This window comes from Bombina bombina, chromosome 1, assembly GCF_027579735.1.
Source record: "Bombina bombina isolate aBomBom1 chromosome 1, aBomBom1.pri, whole genome shotgun sequence".
NCBI lineage: Eukaryota > Metazoa > Chordata > Amphibia > Anura > Bombinatoridae > Bombina > Bombina bombina.
The window spans coordinates 698,803,784-698,827,559 of NC_069499.1; the positions used below are offsets into that span (position 1 = coordinate 698,803,784).

The following is a 23,776-nucleotide window of genomic DNA, read 5'->3' on the forward strand; positions in this document are numbered from 1 at the left end:
TACTGGATACACAGGTTAAAAACAAGAATTCCCACAGGATTAAATTCAGAATTTGATTTGATCAATTTTTGGGAATAAAATAAAAGTATTGGTTCCTGTGGGTCCAGTACACCTCCCTCTTTAATCCCCTTTAACCTCCCCTTTAATCTCCCATTGTCACATTTCCGGCTTCTAATTTTATATAGAATTGTTAAAAATAAGTTACTTTATGACTAGTTCTCACATCTTTATTTAATCTTATCTGATTAATATATTTTTTGATGATTGTATTAAAAAACTATTAATTTTAGAAGTCCCTTTAACATAAAGTCATGGTAACAATTGTTCTATCAGTATATTGTAATACATTATAATATATAGTATTTTACGATTTTATCAGCTAATCCATGTAATCTTGCAAGGAGAGCACTGGAATTAAATTGTTAGTAAAGGTAGAAATGTAATATTGTTTAATTGAAGTTCATTGGTGGTGTTGTAGTATAAACTGACATGTTTGTTTAAATTAGAATGGTTACTGCTTGTGCCCAATTAGGCAGACACACTGGATTAAGTTTTAACCAATCACAATGAGCACAGAAGTACAAAAGTTGAACTGGGTAGAAACAACATAGCTAAGATTACGGCCAGAAGGGCCAAAACATGTTAGCAGTTTCTCATCTTTGTGTGTTTGTCTAGGCACAGTTTGTCACACTAATACTGCCTGCTTACATTTGGAAGTTTGTAAAAGCTGTCAATAAAGCAGTTTTAAGTGCACGAAACTGGTGCTGCTTCACCTTTTTATGTATCTATTAGATTAGGTGTAATTCTTTTTATTTTTGATAATTTTGTTTGATATTTTTTGTAAGCTTATTGTTTTTTTTATTTTTTTGTAATTTAGTGTTTATTACTTTTTGTAATTTTAGATTTTTTTTATTTTTCTCGTAGTGTTAGTTTTTTTTTTAATTTGTAGTTTAGATTTTTTAATTGGTAGTATTTTTTATTTTCTTAGAAAAAGCTATTTTAGGTTAATTTATAGTTTAATGATAGGTTTAATTTTATTTCACAGTTACGTTTTTATTTATTTAAATATTGTTATATTGTAATTTTACTTTAAAGTTAGGGGCGTGTTAGGCTTAGGGGTTAATAGTTTAATTTAGTGTTTTGCGATATGGGGGCTGGCTGTTTAGGGGTTAATAGGTTTATTTAGTTGCAGAGATGTGGGAGGCGAAGGTTTAGGAGTTAATAGATTTATTTAGTGGTGGCGATGTGGGAGGCCGGAGGTTAGGGGTTAATAACTTTATTATAGTGTCGGTGATGTGGTGTGTAGGGTCACTTCTTTTGTTCCTTAGCTCTGCTCTGGCTGATAAGGGTGCGGCACACGTTTTCTTCAGGGCCCTGGGGTGACCACTGAAATCACACACACATGCAACTGAGTGTTTTCACAAAAGTCCCACTTATTGAAGAACACACAAAGGTTTTATAGTGATGTATACATCATACATGAGGTCACAGGAAATATATAAAAAACGTAGTTAACTTCACATCTGCATAAGGGGCCCACAGGAAATAAGAATGTTGTTATAGCACATAACAGAATATGCTCATATCCATTTGTAGAGAGGAACTTATATTAGAACCATATGTTACAACTTATACAAAAAGAAACTTGTGGAATGCTGCTTTATAAACATTTGATACAAGATTTAAAGTTACCCTCAATATGCTTAATATGTGAGATTCAAATTACCCATATAACATAATATATATAATATATATACACACATATATATATACATATATATATATACACATATACATACATACACACATATATACCCATCATTCCCCTCTTTGATCACATCGTGATCACATAATCTGTAATGTTCCTACAATATAAACTATCTGGGTCTACCTCTAATTAAATTTTGCAGTTGAACTTTTTCTGCATCTTGTATCATACCTGATATTTTCTTTCCTAAAGTACAAGACATGTAACAGTTAAACAATGTTAATAATAGTAAACAAATAGGTGTAAAGGGTTCAGCATCTTCAGGTGAGTAATAACATGCTGTTATTAATACTATTGGGATATACACAAATATCAATATCCCCATTTGGAAAAGGAAGATCTTGCAGAAATGTCTTGGATCCATGATTGAGATCGTCATCCTGGTCTTTGTGAGGAGTGATCGATACCTTATCACCCACTTCTCCTTTGTGAGGGGTGACCGATAGCTTGTCACCCGCTTCTCCTCTCTTTGGACAGAGTTTCACTCGTGAAGCGTGTATCCAGATGTCCTTGTCGTCAGTCAGTACGGCAGTCCTGGTTACAGCGATCACAGTGACTGGCTTGCTGAACGGGAAACCTCCTTTCTTTGCTTTATTCAGCTGGCGAATGCAGACCAGATCTCCAGGCTTGAAAGGATGGGTTGGTTCCTGTGAGGGAAGAGGTAAACGGGAAGACACATCACCATAGATGCCATTCAATTTATCAATCAATTGTTTTACATATTGTTCCTTAATACAATCTAAATCACCATTTTTAATGATAAGTGGGCCTTTTACCCATGGAGTTGGGAATGGTCTACCCATTAGGACCTCAAATGGAGACAACCTGGTTGTCCTATTTGGGGGTCATTCTGATTTCTGCTAAAATCGCAGGTAAATAGTTTTGCCATTTAACCCATGTACCTGCTGTTGCCTTTAAAAGTTTTTCCTTGATATTGCGATTCATTCTTTCTACAATCCCTGAGCTTTGAGGATGGTAGGGAATGTGAAAGTTCCAATTAATCTGTAACCATTCTACTAACTCATGTGTGATTTTACTAATGAACGCTGGACCGTTATCAGAATTATTCTGAAGCGGACAACCAAATCTGGGAATTATTTCAGTGGCTAAAATTTTAGCGACTGTTTTTGCATCTTCCCTCTGGGTAACAAAAGCTTCTGGCCACTTAGAAAATTGGTCAACTATTAAAAGCAGATATAATTGTTTAGTGCCAGTGTTTTTGGAATATGTGTAAAATCAATTTGTAGATGTGTGAATGGGGCTGTAGGTGGGGGTAAGTGGTCATGCTGGGCTTTATTGGGGATGGTTGCATTGGTCTGTAAGCAATATACACATCTATTAATATATGCCTTGCAATGATCACCTATACCTCTAATGTAGAAAGATTGCTTCAACAAGTTAGTTGTTGGTTTTATACCTAGGTGTCCAACACCATGGGCTTGTGCTATAAAGAGTGGTGCACTGCTTTCCGGTATGCCCACCTTCCCCTCTTTAGAAAAACAAACCATTCTCATCTAAAGCTAACCCATTAGTAGTCCAGAAAGATATGTCACTAGGAGTGGCATGTCCCTGGAGTTCAAGAAGCATATGGTCTGTAGGACATGAAGGTGGGGCTAAAACAGCATACATACGGATGGTGGATTTGGGTGTATGAGAAACATAAGCAGCCTCTTTAGCAATTTTATCTGTAAGTGCATTACCCAAGGAAATAGGGTCAGACTTGTATGTATGTGCACGGCAATGTATGATCGCTATGTCCTTTGGGAGTTGTATGGCCTCTAAAAGTTCATTAATCAGGTCTGTATGAGAAATGGTCTTGCCATCTGCTGAAACAAAACCACGTTGTTTCCATATCATACCAAAATCGTGCACAACCCCAAAAGCATAGCGAGAGTCAGTGTAAATGTTAACAGATTTATTTTCAAACAATTTACATGCTTTTGTAAGTGCTATTAATTCTGCAGCTTGTGCAGAAGGATAAGGAATGGGGCCTGCATCTAGAACAATGTCTGGTAGTTGCACAACGACATAGCCTGTCTTATAAATACCATCACTAGGTCGGGAACAAGAACCATCAACAAACACATTATCAGCATGGTCAAAAGGTTTATCCATCAAGTCAGGTCTTGGTGTGGTAATGTGGTGTATTACCTCTATACAATCATGATCTGTTGGAAAGTCTGGTGATCCTGTAAGTAAGGCACTTACTTACTTGAGTTGGCCCTGAGGATACACTACTATATTTAATAGTCAGATTTGTATTATTCAGTAATATACATTCATAACCAGAAAGTCTTTGAGAAGTCATGTGTTGGGTAGTGACATTTTTTACAAGATGTAAAACTTGGTGACTAGTGTGTAGTACTATTGGATGGCCTAATGTGATTGTTTCAACCATCTCTACAGCCATGGCGCAAGCCGCCAATGCTCGGAGACAGGCCGGCATCCCTTGTACCGGTATTGGAACTACTTTGGAAAAGAAAGCTACGGGACGCATATTGCCTCCACCATGCTCTTGGGCACAGACAGCAGCCATGGTTTTACAATTGTCCCTCGCATACAAGTGAAATGGTTTACAATAATCAGGTAGTCCTAAAGCAGGAGCACTAATAATGCTAGTCTTCAGAGCTATGTAGGATTTAGTCATGTCTGTGGTCCATTGTATATGTTCAGGGCTATCCCCTTTTGTGGCTTGCCTTAGAATGGAATCATGATGGGAGCACTCAGGAATCCATTGTCTGCAATAATTAATCATACCTAGAAAGGTGAGCATGTCCTTTCTAGTAACTGGCTTTGGGATCTGTTGAATCGCTTGGATTCGTTTGGGACTAATGGACCGGTGGCCTTGGGAAAGCACAAAACCAAGGTAATCCACTTTTGTCACTCCTACTTGTAGCTTATGTTTTGCTATTTTATGACCTTCAGCAGCAAGGTGTTTTAACAGACTTATTGTATCTACTGTATTAGCCTCCTGGTTAGGACTCCACAACAGTAGGTCATTGACGTACTGAAGGAGGACGGAACCTTGGCTGGGAGTCCATGACCGCAAAGTACGTTGGAGCACCAGTGAGTAGACCGCAGGTGAGGCCACATAGCCTTGAGGGGGCGTGTCCAGGTAAGCTGACGCCCATCATAATAAAAAGCCATAAGTAGCTGTGTCTCAGGGTCCAATCGGACTGAAAAAAATGCGTTAGCTAAATCAATGACTGTAAATATACAGGCATCATGTGGAATGGCTGTGAGTAAGGTTGTAACATCTGGGACAATTGGGGCAATTGGGATTACTATTTCATTAATTGCCCTTAGGTCTTGTACTAACATATATTCATTGTCTTTCTTTGGGATCGGATTTATGGGGGTATTATAGGGAGAAACTACTGGACGGAGGATTCCTTGTTTAAGGAATTCCTCTATCATGGGTCTTATCCCTTCTTTCTTTTCTCTAGACAATGGATATTGTTTAATAAACACTGGAGTAGTATTAGGTTTTAATCTGGCTTTATATGGGGTACACTGAACTAAACCAACGTCAAGTTTTGAAGATGCCCATACAGAGGATGGGACATCTGTCAATATGTCATTAAAAAAACACAGGTTAGTGGACCCTAGACTCACGTCTAACCCACCCTGTCTAGTGACAGCTACTTTCAAACCAAGGGGACCCATAAGATCACGACCCAAAAGGTTAAGGGGACACCCAGTTATAATACGAAATGGGTGCAAAAGTTGCTGGCCAGTACAGGGTACCCTAACTTCAAGTGGCGGTGTGATGCGAGTCTGAGTCAGCACTCCATTAATCCCTAGAGAAGGTTCAGATTTTTCAGTAATGCCATCATACATATCTGAGCATAAGGCAGAGCATGTAGCTCCTGTGTCTACTAGAAATGGTAGGGGTTCTCCCTCTACTTCTAGGACTAAGTACGGTTGCTCATGATAACTTGTTGACACCACTGGAAAAATTGGAGTGCTACCTTCTAGGCACCCCTATGGCCATTGTATGTTGTGTTTGGGTGCCTCCATGGGTGCAGGGGCTATGTAAGGCTGTCTGTTATACTGTCGGGGATTGTAAGGGGGGCCAGAATTATTAGGGGGTTTTGGGCATTCATTTTTCCAATGTCCCTGTTCCCCACAGTTAAAACAATGTGTTCTGTTTGAAGTATAATTCCCTCTAGCTCTTCCTCTAGCTCTCCCTCTACCTCTCACATACATTCTATTACTCCCTGTATTATTCCTTTCCCTGGCCTGGAATGGATCACAATGTTGTAAACTCTGCTTTTGATAAAAAGCAGTGTTTTTTCCCTCTAATTTCCTGATGTCAAAACAACCTGCCCCTTCTTTTTCATGAATTCTTTTCAAGAATTCTGCTGGAGTCAACTCTGGCCAATCAGAGACAAGTTGTTTCACCAACAAAGAAAGCTGAGGTTGCATATTACTAATGCAAGTCTGGACCTTCAGAGAGCCCATTGCATCTCCTGATTCCATTCCAGCCTCTTCCTTCCAGCATTTATAAAAACGCTTAACAAATTCTACTACTGTTTCCTTTGTATTCTGTTTGCACGCTAGTGCAATTGACATACTTTGTTTATCCTTCCATATTCTATGCATTTCTATACTTAATTCTGTCCACATTTCATCAAGTCCTTCACGTGTGTTTAGGGCATAGTTAATTGTTGGATCTCGACTCAATTTACTAATACTCTTTACATTACCCCACTCCCAACCTGATTCAGGGTCATAGTCTAGAAGTGCATCAATAATAATTCTTATATCTGTCTGTGTCATGTTTTGTCCTTGTAACATTCTTTTTAAATACATAATACAAGCTGATGGATGTTGACGGGTTTGGGGCTCCCTTGGTAATTTCCCTTAATTCACCAGGGGACAAAGGTTTAATAATTAATTGGTCTCCCACAGTAAGAAATGGCATACTAGCTTCTGGTACAGCTGCCTCCTCCTCCTCTACTTCTTCATTCCCTCTTTTATATTGTGGGGTTATTGTAGGGGGGTAGGAAGGTGTTACTGGTTCAACCTTAATCGGGGGTTTGGGCATAATTGGGGGTTTAGTGACCTGGTATCAGGGAGTTACAGAAGGTCCTGGCAAGGTCCATTCCTGGGGTACCTGAGCAGAGGCAATAGCAATAGTCTCTAGATCTATGTCACTAGGGGATGGGATGCTAGGATATAGTCTGTTATATGATGGCAAAGGTAGGTGAGGGGCATTATATGGGGCAGGGGGGGTGAATATGCTTTCTGTTTTTGCTTCTCAATTTTACCCTTCTTTTTATTCCCATCTATATCAATATATCGCCAGTATGGAGCAACAGTCAGCCAATTTTCCCCACCCTTTTTCATATAATCCATATAACCATCTTGGATCACCATTATACCATGGAAATGCCTCTTCATCACCTAGACACAACCCTTTTACCATTTTCATATGAAATTTATCATTATCCCCCTCTCTGGGGAATGGATCAGAGCTTCTCATAGCTTCTGTCCAATCTGCTATATTTTCCCACATAATCTTTACATTTTTCTCCTTGCATAGGTGATGGAAATTGTTTAGACTGGGATTTGCCCATTCTCAACTCCTAACTTATCTTTTAAAACATTTACAACAAAATATAATACAATACAAAAAAAATAAATAAATAATAAAAAATAATAAAAATAAAAAATACAATACCTTTACCTTTAAGAGCAATTAATTATTTAATCTTTTTGCATAAAACACATTAACTAGAATGGTTGTACTCCGTTACCAGTTATTGTGCTTAATGCTTAAGTTTACAACAAGAGAAAGAAAAAAAAAATATCACTATGCTGATCCTTTCAGTAGTTTCTGGCATTAATTATCTCTAGGTCAAAGGTCACCCTTCACCAGAAAAAATGTAGCCTTTTACTAACATTTAAAAACAGCAATACATATTAACAACAGTTTACTTTCTTAATACTTTAAACAATAAGCAGTATTTTACTTCCTTAACACTTTAGACAAATAAACAGTATTTTGCCATACAGCATATTTAAAAACAAGAAGCAAGAAAATTCATATAAACAATGCAGTATTTATCTTATAACTTTAAAACAATGTTAGCCATACAGCAATATTTCAAAAGCAAGCAGTAAGAAAACGTGTGTTTTAACCCTTCAGCCAGACTTTATATAACCTGATTTCTACCAAAGAAATCTTTTATTCCCTTTTTATTTTTTAATCAAAGATTTGATTAGAATCTACCAAAGATTCATATATATATTTAACCTGATTTTTACCAAAAAAATCTATTATTCCTCTTTTAGAATCTACCAAAGATTCACATATATATATTCCCCAACTATTCCTATGTAAAATGAAACTTAAGGGGTCTCGTGGTAAGAGAAAAAAGGTCAGAATAAAAAGACTCTTTGTTCAACTCACCTTCCGAGAGTTCCCTGTTTCATTCCACTTCTGACGCCAGTTTTGTAGGGTCACTTCTTTTGTTCCTTAGCTCTGCTCTGGCTGATAAGGGTGCGGCACACGTTTTCTTCAGGGCCCTGGGGTGACCACTGAAATCACACACACATGCAACTGAGTGTTTTCACAAAAGTCCCACTTATTGAAGAACACACAAAGGTTTTATAGTGATGTATACATCATACATGAGGTCACAGGAAATATATAAAAAACGTAGTTAACTTCACATCTGCATAAGGGGCCCATAGGAAATAAGAATGTTGTTATAGCACATAACAGAATATGCTCATATAACCATTTGTAGAGAGGAACTTATATTAGAACCATATGTTACAACTTATACAAAAAGAAACTTGTGGAATGCTGCTTTATAAACATTTGATACAAGATTTAAAGTTACCCTCAATATGCTTAATATGTGAGATTCAAATTACCCATATAACATAATATATATAATATATATACACACATATATATATACATATATATATATATACACATATACATACATACACACATATATACCCATCATGGTGGAGTGGGAGAATAGAGGTTAATAACTTTATTATAGTGTTGATGATGTTGGGGATTAGCTGGTTAGGGGTTAATAACTTTATTACAGTGTTGATGATGTTGGGGATTAGCTGGTTAGGGGTTAATAACTTCATTACAGTGTTGGAGCTGACAGGAGTGGTGGATTAGAGGTTTATAACTTTATTTAGGTGTTGGTTATGTTGGGAGTGAATGATTAGGGGAATTTAGACTAGGGGTTTATGTTACAGTGTTAGGTTTAAATTTAATGTTTTTTTTTCCACATTTACATCAATGGGGTTGCGTTACAGCGATCTCCATTCTGCAACCGCAGGTGTTAGGTTTTTTTCCCAACACTCTCTCCCCATTGATGTCTATGGGGGAAAGCTTGTGCGGTATGGAGCTTAACACCACCATATTGCACACACAAGGAGGCTTTTCAGTAACTCCTAATGGCAGCACTATGGAGAGTGAAATAATGCAACTTTTTTGGCGTTAGTTTCAAACCCTGTTTAGCGCAAAAATCGTAATCTAGGTGTTAGTGCATAATGACAATCTTGGTTCTAAATAAGAACTTGAACATTTTCTATTACATTTACTAGAAAAAAATGAGAAAAATGATGGCACTACAAGTGTTGTTTACTATATCATATGTATTCTTTAATAGATTATGTAATACAATCTTCAATGATATGTTGTGAAGGAAGTGGTGCTGTACATCAAAAGAGACAATCGGCTAGATTACGAGTTATGGGTTAAGCTTAAAAAGCAGATTAGGGGTTCATAAGTATAATGTAGGTGGCGGCGGTGTCCGGAGCTGCAGATTAGGGGTTAATAATTATAATGTAGGTGGGGACGATGTCGGGGACGGCAGATTAGGGGTTAATAAGTGTAAGATTAGGGGTGTTTAGACTCGGGGCTCATGTTAGGGTGTTAGGTGTAGACATAAAATATATTTCCCCATAGGAATCAATGGGGCTGCGTTAAGGAGTTTTACGCTGCTTTTTTGAAGGTGTTAGACTTTTTTTCAGCCGGCTCTCCCATTGATACCTATGGGGAAATTGTGTACAAGCACGTTACACCAGCTCACCGCTAACATCAGCAGTGCTGGTTTTGGAGTGCGGTAAGGAGCAAAATTTTGCTCAACGCTCACTTCTTGTCTGGTTTGTGAAAACTCGTAATACCAGCGCTGTCTGTAAGTGAGCGGTGAGCATAAACTGCTCGTTAGCACCGCACAGCCTCTAAAGCAAAACTCGTAATCTAGGTGATGGTTTCAATAAATTCCAATGACGACATTGGGAAAATTTGTACATGAATAGCACTTTATAACACTAAATATGTATTATTAGGGTGGATGAAAGTAATTATCCCCTGAAAGAAGAGGTTACAACTTAGCTTTTAATAAGAAATAATAAAAATACATAGATAAAAACACAGAGTAATGGTAATATCAGTGCAACGTGGATAAGAGTATTACTATGTGCCCTGATAATAGGGATCCCCTAATATGTAAACATCAAGATTAGTAAATGCTGCAATATAACTGATAATATAAGGAAAGAATAGCAGCAGCTAAATATTTATAAGTGTCTGGGTTATGGTACACTATCTAAGATTAAAGGCACAAATGCAAGATGATTGTGAGAGTAAATACTCTACCCTGTTAGGAGTTCCTCAACATCTGGTGGCAACTCCCCATATTTAAAGAGTAAAATAAATTGTTCACTTGTAATGTAGTGACTGGATTTCTGTTTTACCAGTTATAGCTCCACAATGTTATTGCTGTCACTGTAATAGTATCAAGTATATATATATATATATATATATATATATACACATACATATACTGTATATATATCACTCCCCATGGTATTAAATGACCTTTGATAAAGCCTACGGGTGAAACATGTCAGGGGGAGTGGGGACGTTGAGTCTTTCTCTTTTTTAATTTAGCAATTGTGGAATATTAGGTGCACGTAAAATTATCTCTTTTACTTACCCCTTTATGTATGCGGTAATGGCTGACAAATTGTTTTGCCTATAATCTAAGTAAACACAGCTTAGGTTTGGATAAACCCTTGATGGGACTTAGATACTCGCGCTCTAGCAAGATAACAATTGGAAATAGTGTATACTACAGGGAGTGCAGAATTATTAGGCAAATGAGTATTTTGACCACATCATCCTCTTTATGCATGTTGTCTTACTCCAAGCTGTATAGGCTCGAAAGCCTACTACCAATTAAGCATATTAGGTGATGTGCATCTCTGCAATGAGAAGGGGTGTGGTCTAATGACATCAACACCCTATATCAGGTGTGCATAATTATTAGGCAACTTCCTTTCCTTTGGCAAAATGGGTCAAAAGAAGGACTTGACAGGCTCAGAAAAGTCAAAAATAGTGAGATATCTTGCAGAGGGATGCAGCACTCTTAAAATTGCAAAGCTTCTGAAGCGTGATCATCGAACAATCAAGCGTTTCATTCAAAATAGTCAACAGGGTCACAAGAAGCGTGTGGAAAAACCAAGGCGCAAAATAACTGCCCATGAAATGAGAAAAGTAAAGCGTGCAGCTACCAAGATGCCACTTGCCACCAGTTTGGCCATATTTCAGAGCTGCAACATCACTGGAGTGCCCAAAAGCACAAGGTGTGCAATACTCAGAGACATGGCCAGGGTAAGCAAGGCTGAAAGACGACCACCACTGAACAAGACACACAAGCTGAAACGTCAAGACTGGGCCAAGAAATATCTCAAGACTGATTTTTCTAAGGTTTTATGGACTGATGAAATGAGAGTGAGTCTTGATGGGCCAGATGGATGGGCCCGTGGCTGGATTGGTAAAGGGCAGAGAGCTCCAGTCCGACTCAGACGCCAGCAAGGTGGAGGTGGAGTACTGGTTTGGGCTGGTATCATCAAAGATGAGCTTGTGGGGCCTTTTCGGGTTGAGGATGGAGTCAAGCTCAACTCCCAGTCCTACTGCCAGTTTCTGGAAGACACCTTCTTCAAGCAGTGGTACAGGAAGAAGTCTGCATCCTTCAAGAAAAACATGATTTTCATGCAGGACAATGCTCCATCACACGCGTCCAAGTACTCCACAGCGTGGCTGGCAAGAAAGGGTATAAAAGAAGAAAATCTAATGACATAGCCTCCTTGTTCACCTGATCTGAACCCCATTGAGAACCTGTGGTCCATCATCAAATGTGAGATTTACAAGGAGGGAAAACAGTACACCTCTCTGAACAGTGTCTGGGAGGCTGTGGTTGCTGCTGCACGCAATGTTGATGGTGAACAGATCAAAACACTGACAGAATCCATGGATGGCAGGCTTTTGAGTGTCCTTGCAAAGAAAGGTGGCTATATTGGTCACTGATTTGTTTTTGTTTTGTTTTTGAATGCCAGAAATGTATATTTGTGAATGTTGAGATGTTATATTGGTTTCACTGGTAAAAATAAATAATTGAGATGGGTATATATTTGTGTTTTGTTAAGTTGCCTAATAATTATGCACAGTAATAGTCACCTGCACACACATAAATCCCCCTAAAATAGCTAAAACTAAAAACAAACTAAAAACTACTTCCAAAAATATTCAGCTTTGATATTAATGAGTTGTTTGGGTTCATTGAGAACATGGTTGTTGTTCAATAATAAAATTAATCCTCAAAAATACAACTTGCCTAATAATTCTGCACTCCCTGTATATGCGAAGTCCTAATTACGAACTTTAACTGTGTCACTTCTTATTTTAACTGGTGTGTGTATACATACATACCATGGGGAGTGATCCAATCCTATAACTTATAACTTATGATATCGTTGGCACTTATTATGATTACTTTGCTACACTTGTAGCTTATAATTAAATAAAAACTATCTTTGTACTATATGACTTCTCTCTAGCCCTTACAGACATAGCCAGCCACACCTCGATTCCCTATATGACTACTCCACGACGATACTATTACAGTGACAGCAATAACATTGTGGAGCTATAACTGGTAAAATAGAAATTCAGCCACTACATTACAAGTGAACAATTTATTTGACTCTTTAAATATGTGGAGTTGCCATCAGACGTTGTAATCTTGTATATAGATTTAAAGCACTGTGCTACAATGTTCATGTAGTAACTAGTTCTGAATGGAATAATAATAGCCTAACTTGTGGAACTCCTAACAGGGTAGAGTATTTACTCTCAGAATCATCTTGCATCTGTGCCTTTAAACTTAGATAGTGTACCATAACTCAGACACCTATAAATATTTAGCTGCTGCTATTCTTTCCTTACATTATCAGTTATATTGCAGCATTTACTAACCTTGATGTTTATATATTAGGGGATCCCTATTATCAGAGGAAATAGCAATACTCTTATTCACGTTGTACCAATATTACCACTCTGTTTTTATCTATGTATTTTTATTATTTCTTATTAAAAGCTAAGATTTAACCCCTTCTTTCAGGGAATGATTACTTTTCATTCACCCTAATAATACATAATTAGTGTTGTAGAGTGCTATTCATGTACATATTTTCCCAATGTCGTCATTGGAAATTTTAGAAACATTTTCTATTACATACTTGCTCTACCAGCTATAATAAAATTTAAGCACAACAAACCTCTGTGTATTTCAGAATCAATTGAAGAGAAATTTCAATAGAAACAGTTTAAAGGGACACTGAACCCAATTTTTTTCTTTCGTGATTCAGATAGAGCATGCAAGATAGAGCATACAATTTTAAGCCACTTTCTAATTAACTCCAATTATCAAATTGTCTTCATTCTCTTAGTATTTTTTTTTTGAAATGCAAGAATGTAAGTTTAGATGCCGGCCCATTTTTGGTGAATAACTTGGGTTATTCGTGCTGATTGGTGGATAAATTCATCCACCAATAAAAAAAAGTGCTGTCCAGAGACCTGAACCACAAAAGAAGCGTAGATGCCTTTTTCAAATAAAGATAGCAAGTGAACAAAGAAAAATTAATAATATGAGTAAATTAGAAAGTTGCTTAAAATTGCAAAAGAAAAAAAATTGGGTTCAGTGTCCCTTTAATTACAGCAATAATGCAAATTGCCTTAGGGAGAACAAAGAAATGGACAAATTTTGACTCCAACACAATGATTTGACAAAATGTATATAGAGTACCAACAAATGGTAACTTAATACTGTAATGAAGTAACTGAACTAGGATAAACCAAAATGTATTCCTTTATTTATGCCCCAGAAAGAAGAATGTGAGTGATGAAATCTAAGGAAGATGAATTAAGAGGAATAAAAATATAGTAAATTACAAGAAGATGCATGTTTTGATAGGCAGGCTTAGCTAGTGAAGGGTAAAAGAAACACTGAGATAAGGATAAATCCAAAATATAAAACTGTATTACTGACCAACTGCAGTTATTAAATTGATAATGTTGCCATACAGTGTTAAATGTTTGTACAGAAAGAAAGGAAATCAACATCCAAAGGAGGAAGAATTGGGACCAAGGACTCAAAACTTGATGCAAAGGTTTATTCAACAATGTTGCTCATTACAAGGTGAGTATCCAAGAAGACACCTGATGCGTTTCACGCATATTTTTGTTTTGGTAAAATATTTACTATAAGATTATGTATAGGTATAGATATATACAGATATATTTATAAATATCTATTTAAAAAATCTTAGAACATATTTCCCTCTGTGAAGAAGGAATATGAAATATTTACAGTTCACTCATAGTTAAACACTTTATTAAATAGGAATATTGCATAACTATCGGCTAGATTACGAGTTTTGCGTTATACTGAAAAAGCAGCTTTATCAGGTTATAACATTGCTTTTTCACTACCGCTGGTATTACGAGTCTTGCAGATTTAGGGGCACCGCACACTTTTTTGACCTTACCGCAATTTGCGTCTATTTTCAATTGGACTTCCATAGCGCAGGTATTACGAGCTTGTCCTGGGAGGCCAAAAAGTGAGCGGTGTACACCCTATGCCGTCAAGATTCATACAGCATTTCAAAGTCAGTAGTTATGAGTTTTACACTACAAAGCCATAGCATAAAACTCATAACTAAAGTGCTAAAAAGTACACTAACACCCATAAACTACCTATTAACCACTAAACCAAGGCCCTCACGCATCGCCACCACTATAATAAACATATTAACCCCTAAACCGCCGCACACCCGCCTCACAAACACTATTTAAATATTATTTACCCCTAATCTGCTGTCCCTAACATTGCTGCCACCGACCTATATTTATTAACCCCTAATCTGCCATCCCCAACGTCGCCGCCACTATATTAAATTTATCAACCCCTAAACCTAAGTCTAACCCTAAGCCTAACACCCCCAACTTAAATATAATTAAAATAAATCTAAATAAAACTTACTATTATTACCTAAATAATTCCTATTTAAAACTAAATACTTACCTTTAAAATAAACCCTAAACTAGCTACAATACAACTAATAGTTACATTGTAGCTAGCTTTGGGTTTATTTTTAATTTACAGGCAAGTTTGTGTTTATTTTAACTAGGTAGAATAGTTACTAAATTGTTATTAACTATTTACTAACTACCTAGCTAAAATAAATACAAATTTACCTGTAAAATAAAACCTAACCTAAGTTACACTAACACCTAACCTAACCCTACAATTAAATAAATTCCCTAAATTAAATACAATTAACTAAATTCAATAAAATTAGCTAAACTACAAAAAAAAAACCCACTAAATTACAGAAAATAAAAAACAAATTACAAGATCTTTAAATTAATTAGACCTAATCTAATAGCCCTATCAAAATAAAAAAAGCCCACCCAAAATAAAAAAAACCTAGCCTAAACTACCAATAGCCCTTAAAAGGGCCTAAAAAAACCTAAGCTCCCCATTGCCCTGAAAAGGGCATTTAGATGGGCATTGCCCTTAAAAGGGCATTTAGCTCTATTGCTGCTGAAAGCCCTAACCTAAAAATAAAACCCACACAATACACCCAGAAGGATGAAGATAGAAGATGCCGTCTGGGTGGAGACTTCTGCCCATCTGAAGGACCACTTCTGCCCGTCTGGAGGACCACTTCTGCCGGCTTCATTGAGGACATCTTGCCACTTGGATGAAGACTTCTCCTGGTAAGTGGATCTTCGGGGGTTAGTGTTAGGATTTATTAAGGGTGTATTGGGTGGGTTTTATTTTTAGGTTAGGGCTTTGGGCCACAATAGAGCTAAATGCCCTTTTAAGGGTAATGCCCATCCAATTGCCCTTTTCAGGGCAATAGGGAGCTTAGGTTTTTTTAGTTAGGGTTTTATTTGGGGGTTGATAGAGCTTGATAATTTGGCCCCATAGTATGTGCTGTCTGTTTATGTCGGTGTCTGTATGTCTTTGAATTTATGTTTAGCAGGCCATATTCTCTGCAGAATGCTGACCTGTGCAAGATAATGAATTTGCTACAGATTCAACATTACCAGCATCATCCCAAAGTGCAAGGTGACCTGTTTTGCTTCCAATGTTACTTTGCCCTCATGCCTCCTGCTTCTTCTTCCAGTGTTACTTGATTCACATTTACTTGGTATACATCTTAATGTTAAAATAAAATAACACTCAGATGCCTTGTGACCATAATTTTACTTTAAATCACATTATCATTGTTTCTTACTACAGAGTGAGTGCTCACACAAACCTTATCAAGATCTTGAAATTAGATGTTTACATTACAGTATTACACATCCTGAGAACCAGGGAGTCACATTTCCTAAATTTTTACTAAGGCTCTTTGGATTATTCAACATCATCTACACCCTTTAAATATTAAGAGGCCTATTTATCATATGTCTGTCGGACCTGATCCGACAGTGTGGATCAGGTCCGACAGACATTGCTGAATGCAGAGAGCAATATGCTCTCCATTTTCAGCATTGCACCAGCAGCTCTTGTCAGCTGCTGGTGCAACACCGCCCCCTGCAGACTCACGGCCAATCGGCAGTCAGCAGGAGGTGTCAATCAACCCGATCGTACTCAATCGGGTTGAATTCCGGCGATGTCTGTCTGCCTGCTCAGAGCAGGCGGTCAGAGTTATGGAGCAGCAGTCTTTAGACTGCTGCTTCATAACTGGTGTTTCTGGCAAGCCTGCGGGCTCGCCAGAAACATGGGCCATCAAGCTCCATTCAGAACTTAATAGATAGGCCCCTAAGTATCAGTTAAATCCTTTATTATAAATAAAAACTTCACTCCTGTGATGTAACAATGGGTTACCATCATCAGGACCAAAGGCAACAATTCAGCCCATCATTGGTTTTAATTTGCTTGATTAACCAGAGTGTACTGTATAGATTATATACATATAAATATAGTGTGTGTGTGTGTGTGTATAAAACAATATTAATTGTAAGGGGGTAGAAGTCTTGGTGAGTCCCCACACTTTTTTTTGTAGGACTTCACCCCTGACATTGCCCTCTTAGGCTATTGAACCATACAGATCAGTATTTAGGACTACTACTCCCACAAATCTCTGTTGTCAATAAGAATGCTTTTTTTTTGTCCAACTGACATTAAACCTGACATTAAACTGATATTAATCATTTGGTAAACTTAAACTACCATAATATATAAAATATAATATTTGTTCAAAATTGATTATACCTTCAAGGAATAAGATTACAGCCCTAATAATAAATTAGTACTGTTTTAAGGTACAATAAAAATAAAACATAGCATGTCAAACAAGCTTTTTAAAACAGCAAAAAAGTAATGTTAGCAACAGTAAGAAAGTGAACCATGTTATGACTGATTACTGAAATGTCCTAACACCTAATTATTGTCTTCCGGCATATAGCATACTGTATGGCAATCTCTTACCTTGTCATACTTTGTTATTGGTTTTGTAATCAAGATGACATATTATTTATAATGTAGAAATGAATATTTTATCAACATCTCTTACTAGTAAAAGTCATGAAAGGTTATCTCTTGGTTACAGTGAAACATGTCTATAATCCCAGGTGAGCAATTTTGTAATAAATTCAGAGCAGCTACTACAAACTTTTCATAGAATTTATTAAGCAATAATTTGTATTATAACTAGCTCGACCTTTACAACTGCATATATGATAGGCTTCAACATACATACTATAAGAAAAAGATGCTAATATTCAACTTTTAAGATATTTATTGTTGTTTTACTTTGATTTCACAGATTTAATCAATGACTAACATTTTAATGTCTTTATATTTTATTGAATTTAGTATCAAGATATATAATGATGCCAAAAAAATTGATAATAGTTCATTGAAATCTTGAAGCTTTCAGTATAGAGACTATCATATTATATTATTGACATTGTTGAAATAAAATAACTATTCTGTTCCTTTAATTTTGTTATATTTTGCCTCTTTAAAGCGATATTATAACAGTAATTTTAAAACAAAGTAAACTTAAAAAGCAACAGATTGTGTTAAAAAAACAACAAATAACGTATTTGTTTTCGTGTTAAATAACACACACACACACATATATATATATATATATATATATATATATATATATATATATATATATATTGAAAAGGGCATGCACTCACTGGATTTGTGCAAGTATGGTGCTTTATTGGCACATCTAAACAAATCCAGTGAGTGCATGCCTTTTTCAGGCAGCTTTTTTTTAAGTGGGAGTGCGCTCTATTGTGAACTATATATATATATATATATATATATATATATACATATATATATATATATATATATATATATATATATACATATATATATATATATATATATATATATATATATATATATATATATATATATATATATTCTAATCAGGCACTCTCCGGTGTTTAAAACATTTATTTATTTCAAGTGACGTTTCGGGGTGGTCCCCCTTCCTCAGACTTAGTACATATAGACAACCATAAATGTGTAACTTACCCCTAAAGTACCCCTCACCAAGTGACATACTCGTCCCTCGATGACTGCCCTCTGTGTCTATGGTTTGCAACTGCGCATGCGCACCGGATTCCTACGGAGTCATCAAACGGACAAAAATCTAAAAGAAGCAAACAGAGCAATGGAAACGTCATTACAACTATACGGAGTAGGCTAGAGTGTATAGCAAATCAACAAGCACCTGCATATATACAATATCTTCTATTCACTAAGGTATATACTATTCTCAGTGGGTTATTATCATCATAATAAGGCACTTATTCCTATACCTAACTTTTATACAGTGGAATACTCAGTTAAACATTTTACTTCATCTAGCCTTACCAAGCTAAAACTAGGCATATTAATTGATGTGGTTAGATAACCCATACACATATAATGGTTAGTGTGTAGTGATGTCCCGAACTGTTCGCCCGCGAACGGTTCACAGCGAACATAGCTTGTTCGCGTTTGCGTTTGTGGGCGAACACATGGCGATGTTCGATCCGCCCCTATGTGTCATCATTGAGGAAACTTTGACCCTTTATGTCACAGCCGCCTGACACATTAGAGCCAATCAACATCAGACACTCCCTCATAGACCCTCCCAGCTACTCGGAATCCGCCATTTTAGACTCATAACGACCTTGCTTTCTTAATGAGAGGACGTGTTGTGTTTTTGCTCCTGACATTAATAGTAAAAACATAGCTAGATTAGTGTATTTACAGTCCAGAAGGACTCCACTCATCTCTGCTGCAAGCACAGCACCCCAAAAAGCCCTTCTTAGGGCTATGTTTCGTGCCGTTTTTTTTTTGTTTTTTTTTTTGTTTTTTTTTATTAGCATTTGCCTGGCTTTCAGGCTGTGTGTTTAAGGCCCACAGCATATGCTGTGATTACTGCCACCACTGATATCTCCCTAACAACATTAGTTTAAATTTAACTAACCAAAAAATTTAATTATTTTGCTAGTGTAATTTTTTTTCATTTTCTATCAGGCCAGTGTCACACAGCATATACTGGTTCATTGCTCTGTGCCAGCCAGCAGCCACCATTGTTAATATATGTTTATAACATTCTTTTAAATTTAAAAAAAAAATAAAAAAAAAATATTTTTGCTAGTGTAATCTAATTAAATTTACTATCAGGCTCACTCAGCATTAATATACCTCATTTTTTTCAGTCTTTTGGTTAATTGGTCTGTGCCAGGCATCAACCCAGCACTCATATCTATTCTTCTTCACCTTAATTTTAATATAAAAAAAAAAAGTTTAAATTTGTTTGATAGTGTAATCTAATATAATTTTGTGTTTTGCTGACATACAGAGCCTACTGTGTTTACTTGCTGCCCTCCCTAGTCTATGAGCCACGACTCATATGTGTTTAACCTTTTTTTAATTCCCCCCCCAAAAAATAATTTAAATCATTCTTCTAGTGTAATCTAATAGTATTTTCTATCAGGCGTGTGTGTATCTGACTTACAGAGCCTACTGTTTTTAATAGCTGCCCTTCCAAGGCTATCAGCCATGACTCATACGTATGTGCTTAACCTTTTTCTTTAAATTGCCAAGAAAAAGTCTTTAAATCATTATGCTAGTGTAATCTAATTTTATTTTCTATCAGGCCTGTGTCTAACTGTCTATCTGACTTACACAGCATACTGTTGTTAATTGCTGCCCTACGTAGCAGCCAGCCAGTGCGACCACTCTTGCAGGCCCATTTATCAAGCTCCGTATGGAGCTTGAAGGGCCGTGTTTCTGGCGAGTCACTCAGCATTAATATACCTCATTTTTTTCAGTCTTTTGGTTAATTGGTCTGTGCCAGGCATCAACCCAGCACTCATATCTATTCTTCTTCACCTTAATTTTAATATAAAAAAAAAAGTTTAAATTTGTTTGATAGTGTAATCTAATATAATTTTGTGTTTTGCTGACATACAGAGCCTACTGTGTTTACTTGCTGCCCTCCCTAGTCTATGAGCCACGACTCATATGTGTTTAACCTTTTTTTAATTCCCCCCCAAAAAAATAATTTAAATCATTCTTCTAGTGTAATCTAATAGTATTTTCTATCAGGCGTGTGTGTATCTGACTTACAGAGCCTACTGTTTTTAATAGCTGCCCTTCCAAGGCTATCAGCCATGACTCATACGTATGTGCTTAACCTTTTTCTTTAAATTGCCAAGAAAAAGTCTTTAAATCATTATGCTAGTGTAATCTAATTTTATTTTCTATCAGGCCTGTGTCTAACTGTCTATCTGACTTACACAGCATACTGTTGTTAATTGCTGCCCTACGTAGCAGCCAGCCAGTGCGACCACTCTTGCAGGCCCATTTATCAAGCTCCGTATGGAGCTTGAAGGGCCGTGTTTCTGGCGAGTCTTCAGACTCGCCAGAAACACAAGTTATGAAGCAGCGGTCTAAAGACCGCTGCTCCATAACCCTGTCCGCCTGCTCTGAGCAGGCGGACAGAAATCGTTGGAAATCAACCCGATCGAAAACGATCGGGTTGATTGACACCTCCCTGCTGGCGGCCGATTGGCCGCGAGTCAGCAGGGGGCGGCGTTGCACCAGCAGCTCTTGTGAGCTGCTGGTGCAATGTTAAATGCGGAGATCGTATTGCTCTCCGCATTTAGCTAGGTCTTGCGGACCTGATCGGCAGTGTCGGATCAGGTCCGCAAGCCCTTTGATAAATGGGCCCCATAGAGTCATATGTGCATTGCTCTTTTTAACATAATGTTAATATTAAAATCTAAAATTTTAAAATATTTTGCGAGTGTAATCTAACTTAATTTTCTATCAGGTCTGTGTTTTTGTCACTTACACAGCATACTGTGTTAAATTGCTGCCCTACCTACCATCCACGACTGATATCTGCCAGCCTGTGTGCCAGGCCCAACTAGCCAATTAGTGGCACCAATCATAATTCTTGTAACAGTATATAAAAAAATAAAAATCATAATTTTTTGGATTGCAAATATTCAGTCTCCTAGTGCCATTGAATTGCATCTACCTCCTGCCTGCCACTGCTAGCCTTTTGTGCCAGGCCGTCTAGCCAACTATTTACACCAATCATAATTGTTGTCACAGACAGTATAGTTACTAATTAAAATTAAAAAATTTTGATTGTTGATCTTAATCCTCAGTTTGCTCGTGCCCTAGAATTGCACTTTTCTACTGCCTTCCAAGCCTGTGTGCCAGGCCTACTTGAAAAATATTTACACCAATCATATTTGTTGTCACAGTATTCTTAATAATTAAAAATTAAAATTTTTGGTAATAGTTGTTGTGAATCCTCAGTTGCCTGTGCCATTGAATTGCACTTTCCTCCTGCCTTGCAGCCTGCTGTGTGCTAGGCCCACCTAGCCAATTATTGCCAGCAATCATATTTCTTTTAACAGTATTGCAAAAATTGTCAATCATCACTGTTTTGACTGTCAGTAATCAGTCTCCTAGTGTCCTTGAATTGCATTTACCTCTTGCCTGCCAGCCTTTTGTGCCAGGCCATCTTGCCAACTATTTACACCAATCATAATTGTTGTCACAGTACAGTTACTAATTAAAATTAAAAAAATCTTGATTGTTGATGATCTTAATCCTCAGTTTGCTTGTGCCCTAGAATTGCACTTTTCTACTGCCTTCCAAGCCTGTGTGCCAGGCCTACTTGAAAAATATTTACACCAATCATATTTGTTGTCACAGTATTCTTAATAATTAAAAATTAAAATTTTTGGTAATAGTTGTTGTAAATCCTCAGTTTGATCGTGCCATTGAATTGCACTTTCCTCCTGCCTTGCAGCATGTGTGCCAGGCCCACCTAGCCAATTATTGCCAGCAATCATATTTCTTTAAACAGTATTGCAAAAATTGTCAATCATCACTGTTTTGACTGTCAGTATTCAGTCTCCTAGTGTCCTTGAATTGCATTTACCTCCTGCCTGCCAGCCTTTTGTGCCAGGCCGTCTAGCCAACTATTTACACCAATCATAATTGTTGTCACAGACAGTATAGTTACTAATTAAAATTAAAAAAAATTTGATTGTTGATCTTAATCCTCAGTTTGCTCGTGCCCTAGAATTGCACTTTTCTACTGCCTTCCAAGCCTGTGTGCCAGTCCTACTTGAAAAATATTTACACCAATCATATTTGTTGTCACAGTATTCTTAATAATTAAAAATTAAAAATTTTGGTAATAGTTGTTGTGAATCCTCAGTTGCCTGTGCCATTGAATTGCACTTTCCTCCTGCCTTGCAGCCTGCTGTGTGCTAGGCCCACCTAGCCAATTATTGCCAGCAATCATATTTCTTTTAACAGTATTGCAAAATTGTCAATCATCACTGTTTTGACTGTCAGTAATCAGTCTCCTAGTGTCCTTGAATTGCATTTACCTCCTGCCTGCCAGCCTTTTGTGCCAGGCCATCTTGCCAACTATTTACACCAATCATAATTGTTGTCACAGTACAGTTACTAATTAAAATTAAAAAAAATTTGATTGTTGATCTTAATCCTCAGTTTGCTCGTGACCTAGAATTGCACTTTTCTACTGCCTTCCAAGCCTGTGTGCCAGGCCTACTTGAAAAATATTTACCAATCATATTTGTTGTCACAGTATTCTTAATAATTAAAAATTCAAAATTTTGGTAATAGTTGTTGTGAATCCTCAGTTGCCTGTGCCATTGAATTGCACTTTCCTCCTGCCTTGCAGCCTGCTGTGTGCTAGGCCCACCTAGCCAATTATTGCCAGCAATCATATTTCTTTTAACAGTATTGCAAAATTGTCAATCATCACTGTTTTGACTGTCAGTAATCAGTCTCCTAGTGTCCTTGAATTGCATTTACCTCCTGCCTGCCAGCCTTTTGTGCCAGGCCGTCTTGCCAACTATTTACACCAATCATAATTGTTGTCACAGTATAGTTACTAATTAAAATTAAAAAAAAATGATTGTTGATCTTAATCCTCAGTTTGCTCGTGCCATTGAATTGCACTTTTCTACTGCCTGCCAGCCTGTATGCCAGGCCCAACTATCCAATTAGTGCCAGCAATCATATTTATTTTAACAGTATTGCAAAATTTGTCAATCATCACTGTTTTGACTGTCAATCTGCAGTC

General features: G+C 37.0%; 1 long non-coding RNA gene across 1 annotated transcript in view; it reads right to left on the bottom strand.

Annotated features, from left to right (window-relative positions):
• Positions 1-1,433: 1,433 nt before the first annotated feature.
• LOC128645887 (uncharacterized) overlaps positions 1,434-23,776 on the bottom strand; it is a 41,003-nt gene continuing 18,660 nt past the window's right edge. The window contains exons 2-3 of the long non-coding RNA XR_008400151.1: positions 18,673-18,790; positions 1,434-8,314 (exon numbers count right to left, since the gene is read on the bottom strand). This is a non-coding gene — a long non-coding RNA (uncharacterized LOC128645887). The remainder of the gene's footprint in view (positions 8,315-18,672; positions 18,791-23,776) is intronic.